We start from the raw sequence: 9,425 nt of genomic DNA on the forward strand, positions 1-9,425 counted from the left end.
TTACAAGTTAAAATCCATATTTTTTGCTAGAAAATTACTTGGAACCCCCAAACATTATATATATATATTTTTTAGCAGAGACTCTAGAGAATAAAACGGCGATTGTTGCAATATTTTATGTCACACGATATTTGTGCAGCGGTGTTTTAAACACAACTTTTTGGGAAAAGGGACACTTTCATGAATAAAAAAAAAGCAAAACAGTAAAATTAGCCCAATTTTTTTGCATAATGTGAAACATAATGTTACGCCGAGTAAATAGATACCAAACATGTCACACTTTATAATTGCACGCACTTGTGGATTGACGACAAAGTACGGTACCTAAAAATCTCAATAGGCGACGCTTTAAAACATTTTTACGGTTACCAGGTTAGCGGTTAACAGAGGAGGTCTAGTGCTAGAATTATTGCTCTCGCTCTGACAATCGTGGCGATACCTCACATGTGTGATTTGAACACCGTTTACATACGCGGGCGCGACTTCCGTGTGCGTTTTCTTTGCTTCGCAAGCTCGCGGGGACGGCGGGCGCTTTCAAAATTTTTTTTTTATTTTTTTATTTATTTTAAAATGACTAAATTGTTTTTAAAAATAAAATAAAAAATTTGATCACTTTTATTGCTGTCACAAAACATCCCTTGTGACAGTAATAGGTGGTGACAAGTACTCTTTATGGAGGGATCGGGGGTCTAAAAGACCCCCCACCCCTCCTTTACACTTCAATGTATTCAGATCCCCGAAAACTGCAATTCTGAATACCGTATATCTTTTTAAAACCGGCACCATTGGCAGCCGAGTAAACGGGAAGTGACGTCATGACGTCGCTTCTGTGTTTACTATGAGGAGATTGGAACGAAGCCAATTACGGCTTCGTTCCAGTTCCTCTCCAGCATCGGAACGTGAATTGGTGCTCCCGATCGAGTGGGAGCATCGGTAACAGCGGCGGCAGGCGGCGGGGGGGATGTCCCCTCCCGCTCCTCCAGCATAACAGCCGAGCGGCTTTCAGCCGCATCGGTTGTTATGCCTGGATAGCCAATCGCCTGCTGAAAAAAACGGTACCGGGATGATGCCTGCAGGTGCGGGCATCATCCCGGTATACCCCCCGGAAGCCGAGTATGCACATCTGCGTACGCTCGGCGGGAAGGGGTTAAAAGCTCACCTTGAGATGGATAAGAACTATAAATTAGTTCTTGGTTATCTGCTGCTATTTCTAATTAAAAAGTATAAATGTGCATGCACATTAGAAGTAAACACTCTCTGAGATATGTTCAGCTCAGGCTACTTCTAAATTCTGATTTATTCGTGGGCGGTGTTAATATTTTATACAGAAAGATACGTCATTACTATGTCAGTCTAATAGGTACATCTTATTGGTTACAATACAAGAGAAATGAAGAAACTTGATGCTTGAAGTTTGGTTGAAGCTGGTTCCCTTATCTCGAATGCATTCTTCTAAGGCGTGGGATGTAGGGTATAGACGCCATCTTCCCACAGAACAGGGTCAATCTGTATGCTACATAATAAGTAAGGAGCATGGGAACATGTATACACATAAGCAAATAGACATTTTCTGATTATCATTATGTACATTGGATTCCTTAACAGTCCCCCCTAAAATGGCTATTTTCTTCTGTCCCTCATCTAAAGGTCCTACTCACCTGGCCCATTCTCCTCAGCAACTCTTTTTAAGCTGTATATAGAGTTGGGCAGCAACTAGTTCACTACCCCCCTCGATACAGCTGGAGAAGGGCAATCAGGTGCTATCTACCCCTATAACCCTAGAGGATTGTGAGATTTTGGACAGGGAGTGACTGTAGAGGAGTGAAGGGTTTGTCACCCTCCATCATAAGAGGGTCCTCTTCTTCTTGGTGGAGAAATGTAGGTGGGCTGTTTTCTACAGCCTTGCTCATTAACTTCTTTACGAAAGGTAGAATACAGCATACAATCGGGGGGTAAAAGAACCAGGATTATTAGTACCGTTACCCCTATCTGGGCGAGCACCTTCTGCCACCCACTCATCCAGCTAAAATATTGATCCCATGGGTCTGTAATACCGGAGTTCTTCAACTCCAATGACAAATCTTCTCATTTCTTTATAGCTAAAGTTACTTTACCATTTGGGCCGGTATTATCAGGAATGTAGGTGCAACAGGTCCCCGTTTTTTCTATCATTTTACAGACACCTTTCTCAGCTAACACCATGTCTAAGGCCACCCGGTTCTGGAATGTCATGTAGGAAGTGGGGGGGGTAACTGGTCAGCAATTCCCTGGAGGGCATCTTTAGTGTAATTCACGAATCTTTGTTGGTTATAATATATGTAATTGATCCAATCTACATTCTTGTTCACAGTTATTATGGGGATCAAAGACTCAAAACCAACTTTTACCTGATCCCTGGCTTTGAATTCATCAGGGACCCCCCTTGGGACCCCTATAGCATCTATGTACACATGAGGGTCAAAGCTTCTGGAGAGAGCTGCTCGCTTCCTCCTCTGACTGTGTGCTGGGTCAGTGTATGTATCAGGGGTATCTTCTGCTAGGATATGGAGGGGCATAATCACCTTTTCAAGGGCACATTCACCGGTCCAGATACCCTCTAATCTGGTCCTATGTTCCAACCCACTGTCCCTCCCAGGAACCACAATTCTGGCCCCAGTAACTGTCTGTAAAACACACATATTACCATCAGGGATGTCTCACCTTACCAACAGGGATGTCACTGTACCAATGGCATTGCCATGAAAGAGTCAAACGGACAAGGTACTATGTCACAGTAATCAAAGGTAAAGGTGGTCACATGTGTACCTGAAGAGTTGTACCAAAATGTAATTATGTTATCATTTTTTTTTTTGTTTTGTTTTTTGTGATGACCACCTCCTGGGCCTCCCCCCTAGACCAAACAGAAAAAGGATATGCAGCATGGTCGTCATGAAGTGGGTGGGATCTTGTCCTGGGGGGTGGAGCTTTCTTGCAGTGGGAGGCGTGTATTCAGGTATTCTTCCCGGCCAATTCCACTGAGGTGGCTGTGGTCAGCAAAACTTGGAATGGACCATCATATCTGGGTTCAAGAGAATGTTTTCTCACAAATTTCTTTACCAGCCCCCAATCTCCAGGTAGTAGTTGGTGTGTTCCTGTATCTAATTCAGGATCTGGAATGGAAGAAAACACCTGGACATGCATTTGGGTTAATTCTCGTGATAATGCGGTTACATAATTAGTCAACACATCAGATTGCAACTGTAACTGTTGTGGAAAGTGACAGCCAAGTCTGGGGGCTGAACCAAACTAAATTTTATAAGGAGATAGGGCATATTTCCCCCGGGGTGTGTGTCTGACACTGAACAGGGCAATGGGCAAACTGTCTGGCCAACTCATGTTAGTCTTTTGGGCCATCTTTAACATCCTGTTTTTCTAGTGTCCCTTTCATCCTTTCTACCTTCCCGCTACTTTGAGGGTGGTAAGGGGTGTGTAGAGCCAACTGAACCCCCAGTGCTGCCCTAATCTTTTGTAAGGGTTGCTGTGAAGGCTGGGCCTGATCGCTCTCTATCACCTCTGGGACCTCAAATCTACATACTATCTCACTCAGTAGTTCCTTAGCTGTGGTCCTGGCAGTCATGTCCACCTCCACTAGGGCGTATTCGAATCTGTCACTCCTTTGACATTTGGGAGTGATCAATTTGTATCCTCTGGAAGGGGTATAAGAGCTTTTGCCAGGTGCTTCTTCTGTGCCTTTTCTGTACATTCTGGGTTACATTTGTTGCAGATAGTGCATGATCTGCAGAAGTTGTTGGTCAATGAAGTAACTCATAAGTTTATAAGAGTCTTTGTCAAGTGGGCAGTTCCATTTCCCCATTGCACCATGGCTGGGTACATACTCCTGGGTAGACAAGGCTTCTTGCTGCACTCGAATAGTCCATCTCTGAGAGTTCCTCCTCTCTGTTTTCCAGCTTTCCTTCTCATCCGGACTTGCTGCTTCCTGTAATTATTTCAGATAAACTCTGTCCACTGGGAGAGTCTGTAGGGTAAGCATGGAGTGGTCTTCTTCTACCACCCTGCTGTCCACTTCCCGTGGACCACTGGCTGTCTGTTTGGCAGCTGAATTGGCTAGATTGCCTCGAGCTTCCTTCGAGTTGAGTTTGTTGTGTGCTTTTATTTTTAGAATAGTCACTTGGGTTGGGAGAAGCAGGGCGTCCAAGTCCTTGATGGCTGAGCTGTTTCACAGGTGTTCCTGCAGCCGTTAGGAACCCTCTGTCCTTCCAGATAACACCAAAATCATGGGCAACGCTGAAAGCATATCTTGAGTCCGTATGAATGTTGGCTCTTTTTCCCTCTGCCATTTTACATGCTGTAGTAAGTGCTTGCAGCTCTGCCACCTGTGCAGACATCACCGGCGGCAAGGTTTCAGTTTGGAGAACCGAGTTTTCAGTGGTGACCTGGATCCTGCAGGGGTATTTCACTCACGGTGGGGATATGCGTGGGTTCCAGCCGCATTAGTTCGATGCAGTTATGGGGTGACAAGTCAAGACTCGACTCCTCCTCCTTACCCCCCTTGAGAAGTGGAAGAAGGGTGGTAGGTTTCGGTGTTTGACAACGTAATAGAGTAATGCTGTCTAGAAGGTAGGAACACAGGAGTCTCAAGTGTCTGGCAATGGACAGATGTTTCGGCTGGATCTTGGTGGAGTATGGGAGCAATGTCATGGGGAGCAAGCAGAACAAGGCAGAGTCCGAGAGCCAAGTTTGAAGTTTTGTCAAACAAGGCTTGTGCAGCAAAGACAGCTCACAGACACGATGGGCCTCCTCTTGCTATCGCATCCAGCCGACAGGAATAATATCCTATAGGGCATTGGCAGATGCCGTGTGATTGGGCGAGTACACCTGTAGCATGTCCCAGATGTTCAGATACAAAGGGCTTGAACGTTTTGTCGTAGTCTGGGAGCCCTAGCACCAAAGATGGTGTGCTTGAAGGCCTCAAAGTTGGATATTGCTTCAGGAGACATCTGGAAGGGGTCTGCTTTCAGGGTATCATACAAAGCTTGTATCAGTAGGGAGCCTTCTGGAATCCATGCTCTGCAATACGAAATTAGTCCAAGGAAGGAATGAAGGGGCTTCTGGCCTTGTGGCAGTGGGATGTCAGAGATTGCTTACACCCTGTCTTCGGTGAGGTGTATTGTCCCATGGGACAAGACAGTGTCCAAGAACAATTACAGATGTTGAGCACCACTGCAATTTGGGCTTTGAGGCTTCGCAACCCTGTGTGGCAAGATAGCCCAACTGGCTTTCTGAGGTGACTTCAACAGTGGGTAAGTCAGCTGCACAGTGGAGAAGGTCATCAACATATTGGAGGAGAGTCACTTCCAGGTGATCCTCTTGTTATGTGTCAAGGATGATAGCCATAGCGTTTGCAAACTAGCTTGGAGAGTTCTGTGCCCCTTTTTGGCATAACTGTCTGGGTACGTTGCTGTCTTTTCGTGGGTGAATGCAAAAGGTACCAGCATGAGGGGTGAGGGTGGACACTGAAGAGAGCGTTTGCATGGTCCACCACTGTGAGGTACTTTGCAGTCAGGGACACCCCCGCAACCAGCTTGTTCTCTTTTAGGGGTTCTCTTCTTCCTAGAGAACAGAGGTGTGTTGCATGGAGATGCGCAGGGTGGGCTCCATCTGACACGAGGGCCTTGACATGCTTCAAAATAGCTGCAGATTGAGCTAACTTTAGGGGGGGGGGGGTATTGTGGTTTCCGGGGCAATGATGTGCCCTCTTTGAGCTTGACTGAAACTGGTGGCACCATTAGGTGACAGTTGTCTTCCGGTCCTGTAGATCATAGGCACACAGGGATTCTGTCAAGTACTTCCTGCGGTATTGAACTTGGAGTTATTGCTTCATGAAGTGTCATCAGGAGAGGCAGAGAATACAAAGCAGATGAGTCTTCCAAGGATAGGGGAGTATGTAACTTCACCGCCCCCTTCAGGTGTGAAGATGATTGACGCCTGTAGTCTGGACAGCACATCAGCTCCTAGTAGATTCAAGGGACATGTAGAGGACACCACAAATCTGGTAAGCAAATCAGGAAATGTCCTCACTTGGAGAGGCTCAGTGAGTGGACTGGAGCGGGGCACCCCATCCACTTCCACGCAGGAAACATCAATAGTGGCAAGGAAAGAATTATCAGGCAGGTCCTCAGTCCTCAACACACTCCTGGCTGCACTTATGTCAATGAGAAAAGTGGTAGGTTTTCCTTGTATAGGTAACGTGACCTTTGCTAGGGGTCCCCCAGTCTCATTTGAGGACACTGTCATAAGGGGTGACACGGGTTTTCTCATTTCCTAGCATGAGTTGGGGCATGGTGGTGGAGGTTCATGTCCACGTCGCCCTTCGGCGGGATCCCTGTCTTGTCTCGGATGTCTTGGGGCTCTGCATACTATTCTGATGTGACCCCGCTTCCCACAGTTGTAACAGATGATCTTCTCCCTGGTATTGGGCAGTGGTGGTGGACGAGTGTAGGCGGGATCTTCGTCTTGTGTTACCATGAGGGGCATTGTTTTTTTTTCCTTTTTGGTTTTCTATCCCTCTGGCCACCAACAGTAAATTGGACATTTTCATTGAGCGATATTCAGGGCGGGCCACCATCAGGCTTTTTCTGATATCCTGTCTGAGTCCTGAGACAAAAGCAGATGATAACACGTGTGTGTGTGTCTTTTCATAGAGGGAGAAGCCCAGATGTTCAAAGGCCTGTATGAGTCTAGAATGATACTTCTCCACAGACTCCCCTTTATCTTGGGCAATATCTTGGATTGTGGTGGTCTGATCTGCCAATTTCTCCTTTGCCCAGTCGCGGAGTTGTGCACAGAACTCCAAGCCTGAGGTATAAGAAGTGGCACTTGCCAGGCAGGCATCATTGAAGGCTGTCTGCATGACTGGCCAAAAGACATGTCCTGCTTTCATTTGGCATAGGCTGATTAAGTCTCTCCAGGCAGCTGAGTAAGCTTCTTGTATCTGCACTATCCTGCGGTAGAAGAGCATTGGCTGTTTCTCTGGGTCAGGCAGACTTGTCACTAAGGTTGCTGCTTGTGATGGGGTAAAAGCGACATACATCACCAGTGCCCCTTCTGGTAACCGAGACTGGTGTTGGGGCGGGGGGCTGAGAATGGGCACTGTTTCTCATGGTTGTCAGCATATGTTTGCGATCCTCTCGGAACTGTGAGTCCGGAGCCGGATTAGGGGTTAAATCAGCAGGTGGCCTTGCTGCCTGTTGTTGGTCTTCCCACTCGGACGCTTCTTCATCATTAACATATCCGGCCTGTGAAGGTAGTGCTTCCATATTAGGGAAGACAGGTGTGTGGTAGGAACCATCCTGGTTTAAAACGGGAAGAACTGGTTATATGCCATGGCTGGGCCTATTGGGTGTACCAAGATGGCCGCCAGCAGGAAGTGCACTGGGCTGTGCCTGAAGTGAGGGCTTGGGTGTACCAAGATGGCCTCCTGGGAGTGGTCACAGTGGGTTGTGCTCGGGTTGGGGTGGTGAGAAGGGAGTGGGCGTTAGGCGGATAGCAGGGTTGTCCCTCTCCTCCTTCGTTCCAGTTTTTTGTATATGGGGGCGGTACAGCTCTGTGATACACATACATAGTACAATTTGCATCTTTCTTGATTTTCTCTTCTATCCAACCTTCTTTGTGCAATGCCCTTGCCGTCCTGTACCATGCTTCTGCCACATCCAATAAGCCGTTATCACACAGAGTCCCCTTTGTCTTCTTATCAGCACATGCCACTCCTCTGCTTCTTGCAACATCTTCTCTCTTCTTCTAATATCACATTCTAGCATTCCCTTCTCTCTCTCTCTCTCTCTCTCTCTCTCTCTCTTTCAGCGGACGGCTTAAGAGGAGAATACAGGCAACAAAGTGGTTAATACTCCTCTGACTGCTGTCTTATCAAAGAATTCCTAGGGTGGGGGCTCGCATCCCTGCGAGAGATCTGTCTCCTCGCACACTCCTGACTATTCTATCTCTTCGAGGGTCAAAAACTAGCACGTCAGAGGTGGTGTGGAGCAGTGGCTTATGGCCCAACTGATCCTTCAGGTAGCCACTTTCTCTCACCGTCACCCTCTTCGTGTATATCAAACAGTAATGGACAAATACACACACAGTACAGGACATGACACCTGACACTCTTTGAACTGCAAAGATAGCTCTCGGGAAAAGCTCACCTGAGTCACAAGACTGCCAAATTCCAGCTAGCCTTCTTTCAAACTGCCCTAATTCACAGTTTGAGATAAACCCTCAGGAAAGCTTTCCCGAGCAGAACATTCATAGACGGTTGCAAGACTGCCACATCCACAAGTCTTCTTTCAAACTGCCCTAATTCACAGTTTGAGATTAACCCTCAGAGGTCCTACACAGCCAACCTCGAGTAACCCCGTCTATAAATGCCTGCAGAATTCCACCCCACCACTAGAGGTAGAATCTAGGGGTGAGGATGGACACACGCCTGCAGCTGCACTTTCAGTCTGCTAAATCTGCAGTCCTTCAGAATGACAGACACTGAACAGATAATAGTCAGCAGAAAACCATTAGCAGGTTCGTTAAAACGGCTTCAGGCGAGAAATAAGTTACCTGCCTCTTTGAACAATCGAAAGGAGCCAACAAGACAAAATCAACCAGCCAAACCAGAGAAGTCGTACAAATGGTAAGGATAAATATCCTTACCGTGCTGTTAGGGCTGCGCGCTTAACCCCCTTCTCTGATCTGGCCAGCTGTTCAGTCCTGGAATGCGGTCTCCCTTCGATTGTGGCCTGAAAGCCACCCCACACATTTGGGCGCCAGTTGAGATGGATAAGAACTATAAATTAGTTCTTGGTTATCTGCTGCTATTTCTAATTAAAAAGTATAAATGTGCATGCACATTAGAAGTAAAGAAATGGAACTGCGCAATCCTTAATATTTAAATTAAGGTGTGAATAAACAATGAAGTGCATGTGTGCTCAATATTGTGCAGAGTATTAACATAAACCCCAACATAGAAAATGCATTAGTGACATATACCCATGCAGTACAGGTAAGACCACATATAAAATAACACCAATTGTTATAAATAAGCACTAATAAATCAATACAGAAATCTCAATGATACTAGTGCTTCAAAGGAATATGTGCAAAAAATGCTAAATGAAAATCAAAAATAGATAAAATAAAATAAAAATAATAAAAATAAAAATAAAAAACTTGTTAAAAAGTTCAGGTAAGTGAGTTCAAAACAAACAAATGTCCACAGTGACTTGTCCAAAAATCCAAAACCGGTGTAGTCGTGAAGCAAAATTTAAAGTGCACCACCACCGTGTAGATAACAAATGGCTCCTTACCAGATGCCCCAGTAATGAGTGCGTATCTTAAAGGTCAGGACAAGGTATGCATCAGACTCAGATCTTCGAAGGATA

This window comes from Lithobates pipiens, unplaced genomic scaffold, assembly GCF_037356315.1.
Source record: "Lithobates pipiens isolate NorthernLeopardFrog02 unplaced genomic scaffold, aLitPip1_a1.2 Scaffold_18, whole genome shotgun sequence".
Lineage (NCBI taxonomy): Eukaryota > Metazoa > Chordata > Amphibia > Anura > Ranidae > Lithobates > Lithobates pipiens.